This window comes from Martes martes (genome assembly GCF_963455335.1).
Source record: "Martes martes genome assembly, chromosome: 2".
NCBI lineage: Eukaryota > Metazoa > Chordata > Mammalia > Carnivora > Mustelidae > Martes > Martes martes.
The window spans coordinates 19,631,699-19,644,203 of record NC_137889.1 but is presented as its reverse complement, the minus strand read 5'-3'; the positions used below and the strand labels follow the sequence as shown (position 1 = coordinate 19,644,203).

Below are 12,505 nucleotides of genomic sequence, written 5' to 3'. Positions count from 1 at the left end.
ACCATGTTCCTGTTTACTGGCTTCTTGGGGTTTTACTCACAGCTCCTCTCAGGTACAGGATGTAGGGCTGCAGCATTTTAAATTGTGAGTAGTGTTAAAAAAAAAAAAAAAAGTTTTCCTACTTAGGGGATGACAGTTTTAAATCTTTAAATTCATCTTGCTCTCAGAGGAGATCTTTTGCAAGGAGAAGGGCAGAGGTATTTTGATGAAGTCGTGCCTACACATTATTTACACATTATTTAAATGCTGTAGAGGAGGGAGAAAACTGTTTTCTTCCCTTGCTTTTCTTTCTTTTTCTTTTTTTTTTTTTTCCCTTTCCTTAATTCATCAGCAGTGTGGGATAGAGAAAGCTCTAGGACTTTATGACTCTCCAGCTAATCACCTCAAGAGCTTTGACAAACTCCCTTCAGTTCTGTGTAAAATCAGAACTCCTCAATCGCCCAGGCGGGCTCTGCTCTGCCCCCCTCCCTCTGCTTCGTGCACTCTTTCTCACATGCACTACTCAGAGGCAGGAAATGCTTCCCAGGCAATCTGGGCCTGCTTGTGGAGGCCCCTTTCGCAAGACATCAGTCTGAACTGAGTGGACAGAAGTCCCTAGGAGCGCCTCGACAGGCTCCTGCTCGAGCCCAGGCTCCCTCCAGCTGCAGACGGTGTTTTTGTGAGAATCACACTCTGCGTTGAAACTGCTTAGAATAGAGCCATGATCTCAACCACGAAATGTGAACTTATATTTTGGAGGAGCTCACGGGGCCGGACTTCTTTCCTCGCCTGAGTGTTCAACAATGTCATGCCTGGGCGTTTCAGCTGCTGCTCCTCGTCTAGGTAAGACGCTGGGGACTCTCTTGTCTTTATACTTTGAGGCGGTCGTGCAAGAGGCAGAAAGTTTGACAGAAACGTTAGCTTGGTGCACCGGGTGGTGCTTGCCTATGTTTGGGAGCTAAGCCATGAAATTTAGAAGTGGAAAATGTTTAGGGAGGGGAAAACTGCGAGTCAAAATTGTTTTAGCACAATGTCAGTTCTTCAAAGAGGCTCCGGAGAGATTTTACTCTTTTTCTCCGTAAACTGAGATTTTAGTTTAATCCTTTTTTATCTTACCTTTTTTATGAATAAGACCAGGTTTCCCAGTGCATGGCATAATGCAGAAACAAGTACATATTCTCACCCTGAAGTGTGAGGTGTAGACGATTTCTTTTGATCTCCCCTTCCTTTGCCAACAGGGAGAATAGGTAGCACCAGAGTGGCTTTTCTTAATAACGAATCCCCAAAGAATATTCTATGTGTCATGTAAAGTATGAAGGTAGGACTCCTCAGTATTTCCCCAAAATAGTTTTGACCACAGTACAGGCTGTTAATGTACAGCTTAAAGGTTTCATTAAAAAAATAAATAAATAAAAAGGTAAACACATGAAACTTCAAAAATTATTTCTATCCTAAATAGTATTTGATCTGACTTTTAAAAATTTAAGTATTAGAATTGGATTTAGTTTGTATTAACTTTCCTGGATTTCCTGCTCCGGTCTTATTTTTGTGAACATTTTTGAAGAATTGAAGTAAATCTCAATGACAGCGACATTCAGTATTATTATTTTAAGGCAGCTGGAAATCACTGCAATCACATGAAAAACCGATCATGTATTCATAGTTCATACAGTCATAAAATTAGATTTCCACTGGGCTGTAGGTATCTTAAATGTCTAAACATGCAATATATGAAGAAAGAAATCTAGCAATGATTGAAATAAAATGAACTTATAATGCAAAACATACTGTTGCATTTAAACTTTCAAAGAATTAAAAATGAAAATAATTATTTTATAGGAATGATGTGGAATGATATGTGAAGGGGATAGATATTCATGTATATTTCCAAATCAATTAGATGAACACAAAATATCATAATGAAAGATGAGAGCTGTTTGACAGTTGGGTCATAAGAAATCAAGTCTTTTAATTCCAAACTTTTACACAGTACAAGGTGACCATTTGTTGTATTAGCTAACTTACTATTGGATTCTATGCTAGTATAAGTTATCTTGATATATTTTAACTATCCACTAACAATTTAAGATGTGTTAAAACATTTAAATATGATTAAAAAAAATCTTGTTCAGCATGTGAAAAATAAAATGCTGGCTTATCTGAATTATGATTTAATAAAATCCCTGAAAAGAATTTCGAGGAAGGAAAGAACATAAGAGACCACTTCAAACACTGTCCTGAAGTTGCCTCAGAGAGCTGAGGAATGACATTCAAAAGTGACCTGTCCAAGGTCACACTGCTAGCTAATAGAAGGGATGACAGTGGAACACCACCTCATAATTCAGAGATCTTTATACTACATCCTCTTGCTGTCAAATAATAATCATGCAGAACGAAGTATGAATACATCCAGTTGAAGGCTACTTTTTGACATAAAATTGTAGTACCACTTTAAAAAATAAGAAAGGCTCAAAGTTGCCACCCGTGTATAGTATGGGGAGAGGGGCAGAATCATGGTTTTAAAAAAAGAACCAAATTCACCCAAGTAATGAAATATTCTCATATGTAAAAGTTTTCTCGTGCCTTCAACAAACCCTTCAGTGGAGTAACTCTTTGGTGACCATTTTGTTATATTTCATGTTTATGCCAAGGAAATCAATCCATATGCTAATAGTTATATTAATTTTAAACTGATGTTTCTTAAGAGAGTAGGGCCAGAAATGAGCTTGTCTGGTTGATATCCTCATGTTCAAATGGTATCATAACCAGTGACATTCAGAGATTTTACTTCCCCCTAGCAGAATCGGTTTAAGGATCTCATGTACACAGACATTCTTTCTTTTATCTAACCTACAGCTCTATTGCTGTAGCCTATTTCCAGTTTTATGGGTTTTTCCTCAGTGGAAATATGGAAAACTGAAATGGATATAAGAAAACATAAGTGTACATTTGTGGGCCAAATAAAGCCAATTCCTTTCATCTTCCCTTGTACAGCTTATTTTCAATCCTTTAATTGGTTCATATATCTACTCTGAGCCTTCTACAAAGTCCTTTAGTTGTAGAATATAGAATTTCTTACAGTATATAAATACATGTCTGACCGGCGCAGTGTAAAATGAGAGAGTTGGCTGCTTAAGCTGCATCATACTTCATATATGACAGTGGATGTTGCCGTGCACACTGAACACTGCCCTTCCCAAGGCAAGAACCTTTCTCACAAAATGAATATATGTCATTTCTACTGCATGCCATTTCTTAGAATGTGTGTCATGATCCCTTTTCCCCCATTTTTATGAACCAGATTGAATTTCCTGATGTTATTACACTTTAAAGATGCATTATTCAACACTTTCAGTGTCTCTATCCTACACGTTATTGGAATGAGGAACCAATGAAATAAAACAGTAGCCTAGATAACTGACTACATGGTGACTAGAGAGCCTAGCAAAAGAGAATACATCATTTTATTATTTTCTTAAGAATCTTATAATTTAAAAGGAGGATTTTTTCTGACCACACTTAAACCTGCCCATACCATACACCTCATTATCAAGACTGTAGGCATGCTTTAATCTCAATCATAGAGGATTGGTTCTTGTAGGCTTTAAACAAGTCTACATTGGGGACATTTTAAATTAATCCTTTATTTTGATCTTGTTTCTTCTTGGAGAATGAATGAATTAGTGTATGATCTTACAACAAGAATATTTCTGTAGAAATCATTACAGTACAACAAATTTCCAAAGAGTTGGTCTAGATCTGGATCAGAGAATTTTATGATAAAAACAGAGACATGTCAGTAATTGTACATGATAATTTAAAGAGGGTGTGAGAAAAGTAAAAAACCCCAGATTTGAAGGAATTGGCATGACTGTTGTACCTTCTTCCCCCATTGAATGATAAGCCCCTTATGTCTACAACTTAAACCAAACAAGTTTGGAAAGAAGTCCAACTCCAGGTTGACTTTGGTGTGGATATAAGGATTTACTTCCATGGTTCTATTTTGGTGTTAAATTGCTAGTCAGTTCATAGAGTTTTGAGAAAGAGATGGACTTAGTTTTTAATTAAACTAAACAGAATAAAGGTGAATTTAGAACTAGTTAAAAAGAGATTGTTGATTTTGATTGAGTAGATTATAGACTATGCAAATCAAGTTGAAAAGATTAAATAAGGACTCGAGTGCAAAAAATAGTGGGAAGGCAATGTAAACCATGTGCATATAAATGTGCTCATTAATTAAGATAGATGGGTAGAAAAATTTATTGTACTAGTTGTACGTGTAAAAAGGTTGTTTTGTGTTAGACTAGATTAACAAAGTGTTTTAGCAATACAATTCAAACAATTCAAAGAAAAAAAATCAATCCTATCATAGAAATGGGTTGGAAAGGAAGTAGGAAGATCAGAGCAAGTTTAGAAATTCAATGTTTCTTGTTATTCTCAGCCATAAACATATCCTAGCATGTCTGATGCTGTTAATACTTGTTTGTCAATAATCGTTTGTGGAATAAATAGGAGGGGAAGAGGAAAGAAAGGAAAGCAAAACTGGTGTAAAGAGTGGGCATTGTGGGACTTTTTTTTTTTTTTTTAGATTTTCCAGACATCCTGCGATGATAGAATAATTTTTACAGGGTAAGAAGATAAGGGGTTGTCAAGAATCATCAGAGCCTCAGGCCAAAGGTTAACAACATTCTCATAAGAAGACATTACAAATTCATTAAAAACCAGAGGGAAGCATGAGCATCCAGTAGTTTAAAATTAAAACTTGCGTGAAACCAGTGACAGCAGAGCTCTAGTGAATTTTCCACAATTTAAATGGGTGGTGAACTGAAAAGCTCCTGGGCGGAGTCCGAAAACTGGCTCTGATTTGCATCTTCGCCACTTGATGTTCTGCGATATGAAGCCTGCCCCATAACTACTTTGAGCTTTTGCTTTTTATTGGTAAAGTGAGGAAGATAATGAGAACAGTTCTATCACTGGGTCATTTTGAGCATCCCATGAGATTTTATATGGGCAAACTGTTTTGCACACAGTATAACAAACAAATCTTTGTTTAGAAAAGCATAGGTCAGGGTAACTGGGTGGCTCAGTGGGTTAAGGCCTCTGCCTTCGGCTCGGGTCGTGGTCCCAGGGTCTTGGGATCGAGCCCCGCATCAGGCTCTCTGCTCCGCGGGGATCCTGCTTCCTCCTCTCTCTCTGCCTGCCTCTCTGCCTACTTGTGATCTCTCTCTGTCATATAAATAAATAAAAATCTAAAAAAAAGAAAAAAGAAAAGCATAGGTCAATCAGTCAAGGAAGGAAGAAAGACTCACGGTATTTCACATTTTGTTCAAATTGCTCTTTTATATTGAAACAACATGGGCATGCAAAGGATAGTTGTGTCTCATACCCAGCCATGGATTCTGCAATTCAAATCAATCAAAACTAAAGGAGTCATGGTTTTCACCATCAGCAGCAGCATCCTGTCCCCAAACATCTAGTGAATTCTCACAATATGCAATGGATTGAATGTTCTATGTGTATCACTAGCTTAGTATTATTATTTTAGCTTAATACCATTATTTTCCCCTCAACAAAACTTTTCGTTATTCCTATTACAGAGGTGAGAAAACTGAGGAACACAAAATTTAGGTAACTAATCCAGATCACTGGGGAGGGGGGTGAGGAAAGGGATGGTTCTTTAACATGCATCTTACCTCCACAAAAAAATGGAGATCATAACTTCTGCCACCGGTAGGTATTTGATCTTGAGCTGGTTACTAAGTCCTGCCAAAATTCCTCCCTATAAAATTAAGGCAGTGATAGCAGCTACTCCACGGAGTATTTGTGAGTACTATTACCAAGGGAGATGATATAAGAACAGTACCTGACCCACAGTAAATGCTTAGTAAATGGAAGTCCTTTGTTACTGTTCCTATTATCATGATCAGAAGTTTTCAATGTGCCTGCTGTTAGTTGGGTATATAGAAGAACACTTGGAAATCAAAACAAGCCCCACTGGGCATAGGTACATGATAAAATAAGGTAAGAATTACAGATTATTAAGCACAGCAGGCAAAGTTGATGGCAGAGGCATCAACCCTTGGTAGGATAGTGACCTAACAGAAGTAGCTAAGTTCCCAGTGATGTCATGTTCCCAATTTCAGTGAAAGTCGTACTTTTTGGAGGAGGGAAATCTCAGTATTCTCTTGGCACGTAGCAATCCAAGCACCTGGGTGGGTGTAGCCATATTTTTCATTTGCAGTTAGTGATTACTGTGTCTACCATTAGAGGGTTCTTAGAAATGATAGCAAAGCTAAAAATAGAAAGTGGCCACTTAAAGCAAAGACACAGCTCACCATGCTGATGATAAAGCATTATAGTCCGTGTCCCTTGTTGAATAGAAACGCTGCTTTGCCATTCAAAAACAAAAAGCAGCCAAGTTCTTGATGACAAATTTAACTCTAAACTATTTCCTTTCACATGAAAAATTTCAACTGGAACAAGGTCAGAGCAAAGACAATACTTTTCTTTGGTTATAGGGGTTTGGTAGAAAAAAGATATTAAGGCAAAACCCCAAATGGTTAATTATTAGTGAATTTATTTGCAGAAATAGCTAAGCTGTGGTATAGTTCTAAATGCTTGAAGGATTCTGCCTAGGATGGAACACTATCATTGAGAAAACCGTGTACTTTTATAAAATAAAATGGGGAAACCCGTAGAAAATACACATAGCTAGAAATTACTGCATCCGTGATGCAATCTTGTTCCCCATGATGGTGTGAATTTGGGGAATCTTTTGGAAACCAGTTATCCCTCAAAAGGTCTTAGTGATATCAGGCAAATATTATGAAGTTTTCCAAGATTTCCTCAAATTACATGTGGGTGACTTAAGAAAACTTTTAGAGACTCTGCAGAGCTGGCTGACCTGAGCTGTAAGGGGTAATAAGTCAAACACTGCCAGGATCTGGGCTCCTCCCTGCAAAAAAAAAAATCAGAAATTACTGAGGCTGCATTACATAGCAGGAACCTGAAGGTAAAAATAGGGCACCACAGGAATAATAATTTTTGCAATTTTAGAAACCTGCTTTTTTATGATGAGCTGACTTCTAGTGAACTGAACAGAGTTCATTTTCACATTTGTCTAATCCCTGGAATCTTTGACTCTGAAAGCTAAGTATAAGAAAAAATTTTCCACACTTAGTAAAGTTGAGATATACATAAAAATAGATAAATCTTAAAAGACTATTTTAAATTGGATACCTACTTCTTCCTTTTTCTTCTAAAGACCAGAAATGATGGAGAATTGGATGTGTCTTTTGGAAAAAGTAATATAATGCTTATTCTACTAACTTAGTTCATTATGGGTGGTTTCTTCTATAATTTACTAATTTTTTTATATCCAGACACCCTAAATACATGGAAGCTATTCCATATATAATATTTTAGGCTTCAACAATTTACCAATAAAGAATTTCAGTAAAGGGCACCTGGGTGGCTCAGTTGGTTAAGCATCTGCCTTTGGCTCAGGTCATCCCAGTGTCCTGGGATCGAGTCCCACATCAAGCTCCCTGCTCAGTGGAGAGACTCCTTCTCACTCTCCCTCTGCTGCTTTCCCTGCTTGTGCTCTTCCTCTCACTCTCTCTCTCTCTGTCAAATAAATATTTTTTTTAAAAAAAGAGAACTTCAATAAGAGTTTGTTTTCCACAGACAATTAATGAGGCATAATGAGTAAATTCCAACATCTGACAAAATATGCAAAAGTAAATGGGTAATGATTTTGTGAAGAATTAGGATGCAGATTGCTACCAAAGAAAGAAAATCTGCATGAAATCATATGGAGATAAATTCCTGCATCATATTATTAAAGGTCTCTCTCTCCCACAGTCTATTTCTAGCCCTTTCTGATTTGGATTAGACAACATGAATATTTTAAAGGAAAAGCACCAATTGTCTTTTGCTAAAAGTTGGCTACTCTGACCCCTGAGTAGACTCATAGAAATGCTTTTTAAAAATGTGTTATCCTTTTGGCTGTTTGTTCCTGCATTTACATAAAGGAATTAGGAAGAGTCATATCTGCCCCCGCTTTCTTACTGCTCCTGAGCATCTTGAAATGAGACATCAGTTTGGCAATGAAAAGCATTCCTCTTCATGTTATCATTGAGCTGGGGGAGCAGTGGGAAGATACCCAAATATGCACAATTTGGTTTGCTAGATAATTCGTTCCTTGACAGCTCCATCAAGAAAACAAATTTCATTCTTGCCTTTGCGAATGTTCACTGTAGTGAAGATTTACTTTGAAACTAGCGAGCACACATTGGAAGAACTCTATTAAGTTGTGGTCGTGTCTATGTTGTTGCTTCTGTTCTAGTTGTCGAATTCAGTTCTTAAGTGGTTTGGAGGCCTTTTCTATTTGCAAATGTGACTCCCTGAGAGGAGACTAAGACACATACAGATTTCAAATCATGATAGGATGTTCAGATTCCCAGTGTCTCCATTTTGCTGACTTATCATATTAGCCACAATGTTGGTCAATGTAGAAATGTTCTTTTCTCTGTTCAGATGCATTCTTTATTCTTGTAAGGGTGCCTTTTAGAGAGCTGAAACCACTTGCAATTAAAAGGAGGTTATTTTCCTCATATCTTTTCTTCTTTCCCCCAGTGACTGAGAAGATGCTATGTGGTAGATATTACACATAGATATGCTGTAAGGGAGTTGTAAGAAGGAAAACATGACCTAGAAATTCAACATGGGATGGGTAATGAAGAAGAGAGACCCTAAGGAAAACCAACGCAACTGAGGCCACCTAAGGAGAGAGGAAAATAAAGAGAAAATGTCAGTACTATTACACTTTTATTTTCCCTTCTATTAAATACATAGAATCTGTGGGAAGGTGTTTTATTTTTTTTATTTTACTTTATTTTACTTTCAGTGTTCAAAGATTCACTGTTTATACACCACACCCAGTGCTCCATGCAATAAGTGCCCTCCTTAATACCCACCATCAGGCTCACCCAACCCTTTATCCACATCCCCTCAAAAACCCTAAGTTTGTTTCTCAGAGTCCACATTCTTTCTTGATACGTCTTCCCCTCCAATTTCCCCCAACTCACTTCTCTCCAATTCCCAAGGTCCTCCGTGTTATTCTTTATGCTCCACAAGTAAGTGACTTTCTCTGTTTGACTTGTTTCACTCAGCATAATCTCCTCCAGTCCCACCCACATTGATACAAAAGTTGGGTATTCATCCTTTCTGATGGAGGCATCATACTACATTGTATATATGGACCACATCTTCTTTGTCCATTCGTGTGTTGAAGGGCATCTAGGCTCTTTCCCCAGTTGGTTGGCTGTGGCCATTGCTGCTATGAACAGTTTGGAGATTCCTCAAGAAATTAAAAATGGAGCTTCCCTATGACCCTGAAATTGCACTACTGGGTATTTACCCCAAAGATACAGATGTAGTGTGGGAAGGTGTTTTAAAACAACCTGGGAGCCAATTATGTGTGTGTGTGTGTGTGTGTGTGTACATATATTTTTAAATTTTTATTTTTGTATGCACATGCATATATATGTCTATGTATGTCATTTGTGTTCTGAAAGGATACAATGAGATACACACATTTAAAGGTCTAAGGGGTTGAATGAGAAAAATTGCCATCTTGCTAAGTACTATGATGGGTTGTCCAGGAGAAGTTGAAATAATGCAATGGAGAATTCCTCTTCTCATATGCATTTACTCAATTAAAGTTATTTACATCTTACTTTTTGTATCTTAAAACTTCTGTTCAGATAACATTTTAGAAGGCTATAACTAAGAGGATTACCAAGAATATTTGTCCTGACTTGCAGGAGTTCTTAAAAGGGTTGGGGGAAGAAAAAGGCCATTAAAAAAAACACCCAAGAATCTTATGGAAAATTGCATGACATTATTGGCCCAAAATAAATACCCAAACTGGCACCTTTATTGTGCTAATGGAAGGAGAAAGATATATTTGTACTTGTGAGGGGGTGGTATGGAGAGGGTGGGAGGGAACACAGGGAATATTTGGGTCCTATTAGACATATTATAGAGGAAATGTAGACGTATTTACCTATCAACTCAATCTTAAAATTACTGCTGTGGAACATATTACATATAGTTTAAATTTAGGTTATTATTTAACACGCTTTCTGAGATTCAGAAATTTTTCTTTGCCTCCAGCAAATAACACAAAGAACTATAATAATTTAAACTGTTTTTAGCTGTTTCTCCTATTACCTCCATATTTCTAAACAATATGATTATACTTTATTTTTCCCATTTTAGTCATTATCTGTTAAATTCCTACTATGAAAAATGAAGAGTCAGCTCTCTGAGATGATTCTTCCCAGCATCCCTAACCCCAACTCCTACAAAAATTTTATGCTTCAAAAATAGTTGCTTTCATAATTTTTTGTTAAGTCAGTATTTGCTGTTTGCATTATTTGGCTACACAAAAAAGTCACAGCTAAACCAGGTCGTGTACTATGATTATATTTCCTTTCTTTTAAAAGCCTGTGTTTCCTGGAGGTAATAATTGATTTTTCGTTTTCTGTGTAAATATTACTAACTCTTCCACCTAAATTGTTTGACTTTATTATAAATTCCTCTTATTGTGGCCACATACCTCATATAACCTATTATTTCCATGGTTTTTTCCTTAGAGACATTTCTTGTAGAAAACTTTAGGATTTATGTGAAATGATTGCCTGCTAGGCCTGCTACATAAATTTCATCCTAGAAATCCCATCCCCTAGTCTTTGTGTTGAGTTTCTGACTCCCTTGTTGCCATGTCTTCTCCATTTTATTTATTCTTTTATTTGGATAGAACTATCCCTCCAGTAGCTTCTTGAGAAGAGGGGGTATTTTTTAAGGCTCCTCATGTAATTTTAAGGTAGATATAAATTCCCATCAGAATTTTGAAGATACATTTGCCTGTCTTGTTTCCAAATTTGCTATTAAGAAATCCAATAATATTGAGATTCCCAGTGCATAATGTATAACCTCTTTTCTCTCTTTCTCTGATAACATATATGTTCATTTGGTTACCTCTAAAGTTCTGAAATTTCACAATAATGTTTCTTGGTGTGGTCTATTTTTATTTCTTGTATTACTTCATACTTCACAGATTTTCTTGAATCTGAAGACAGGTCTGTGAAATTTTCTGAAAAAAAAATTTTTCTTTTAAATCTCTCCCCTCAATTTTCTCTGAATGCACCTGAGAAATATGGTTCCCCTCCAAGGTGTCAAATGGGTTTTAACATCGTTAGTAATTCTCTGGAGTTTATTGTTGCCTCTGCCATCTTTCCCGAAGAGGTGATTCTAGAACGGTGAAACTCTGAACCTCAGGTCCCATTCGATCTGGATGTTGTGGAGGCAGGAAATTTACCACAGAGGGTGTCGTTTAGGGATTTTTCTCCTCTGGAAGTCCTACCTAACATTTCCATCATCCCACAGGACTCACTATTGAAAAAGAAGGATGGATGGACGAATGGATGGATGGAAGAGAGGGAGGGAGGGAGAGAGAGGGAGAAAGAAAATAGAAGGGAGGAACAAAGGGAGGAAGGAAGGAAGGAAAAGATAAAGAAAGCAGAAGGAAGGAAGGAAGGAAGGAAGGAAGGAAGGAAGGAAGGAAGGAAGGGGAAAGGAAGAAAGGAAAGAAAGAATGAATGAAAAAAGAAGGAAGGAAGGAACAAGGAAGGAAGGAAGGGTGGGAAAGGAAAAGAAAGAGGAAAGAAGGAGGGTGGGAGAGAGGGTGGGCGGGAGGAAGGAAGAAAGGAGAAACTGATGACCCTCTGCTTTATGTTAAAACTTACATGGAGGGACGCCTGGGTGGCTCAGTTGGTTGAGCAGCTGCCTTCGGCTCGGGTCATGATCCCAGCGTCCTAGGATCGAGTCCCACATCGGGCTCCTTGCTTGGCGGGGAGCCTGCTTCTCCCTCTGCCTCTGCCTGTGCTTCCGCTCTCTCTCTCTCCCTCTCTCTCTCTGACAAATAAATAAATAAAATCTTAAAAAAAAAAACAACTTGGGGCGCCTGGGTGGCTCAGTGGGTTAAAGCCGCTGCCTTCGGCTCAGGTCATGATCCCAGCATCCTGGAATCGAGCCCCGCATCGGGCTCTCTGCTCAGCGGGGCGCCTGCTTTCTCCCTTCTCTCTCTGCCTGCCTCTCTGCCTACTTGTGATCTGTCTGTCAAATAAGTAAAATAAAATCTTTAAAAAAAAAAAAAAACTTACATGGAATTTGTGGCCATGAGACTTACTATTTTTCTCTACATGAGTTTCTCTCATAAAATTGTAAGCTCGTTTAGGACAGGTGGAATATATTATTTAGGTCTACGTTGCCAATGTTTAGCCAAGTGTCTGTGGCCCAGTGGGCACTAAATAAACAAGTACTAGAGAACTGATCTTGGCCAGGCAGCGCTGCTGTCAGTTCTTCATTCCTGCCCACTTGATTTCAGCCTCCAGTGTTTTAATTGCATCGTATTCTCCCAGACTATAGAATGAGCCATGGTGATTATCATCGGAATCTT

General features: G+C 37.8%; 1 protein-coding gene across 1 annotated transcript in view; it reads left to right on the top strand.

The window, feature by feature from the left end:
- The first annotated feature begins 558 nt into the window (after positions 1 to 558).
- LOC308338758 (rho GTPase-activating protein 7) overlaps positions 559 to 12,505 on the top strand; it is a 414,690-nt gene continuing 402,743 nt past the window's right edge. The window contains exon 1 of the mRNA XM_080797021.1: positions 559 to 822. The gene's annotated coding sequence lies outside the window, so the exon portion shown is untranslated. The remainder of the gene's footprint in view (positions 823 to 12,505) is intronic.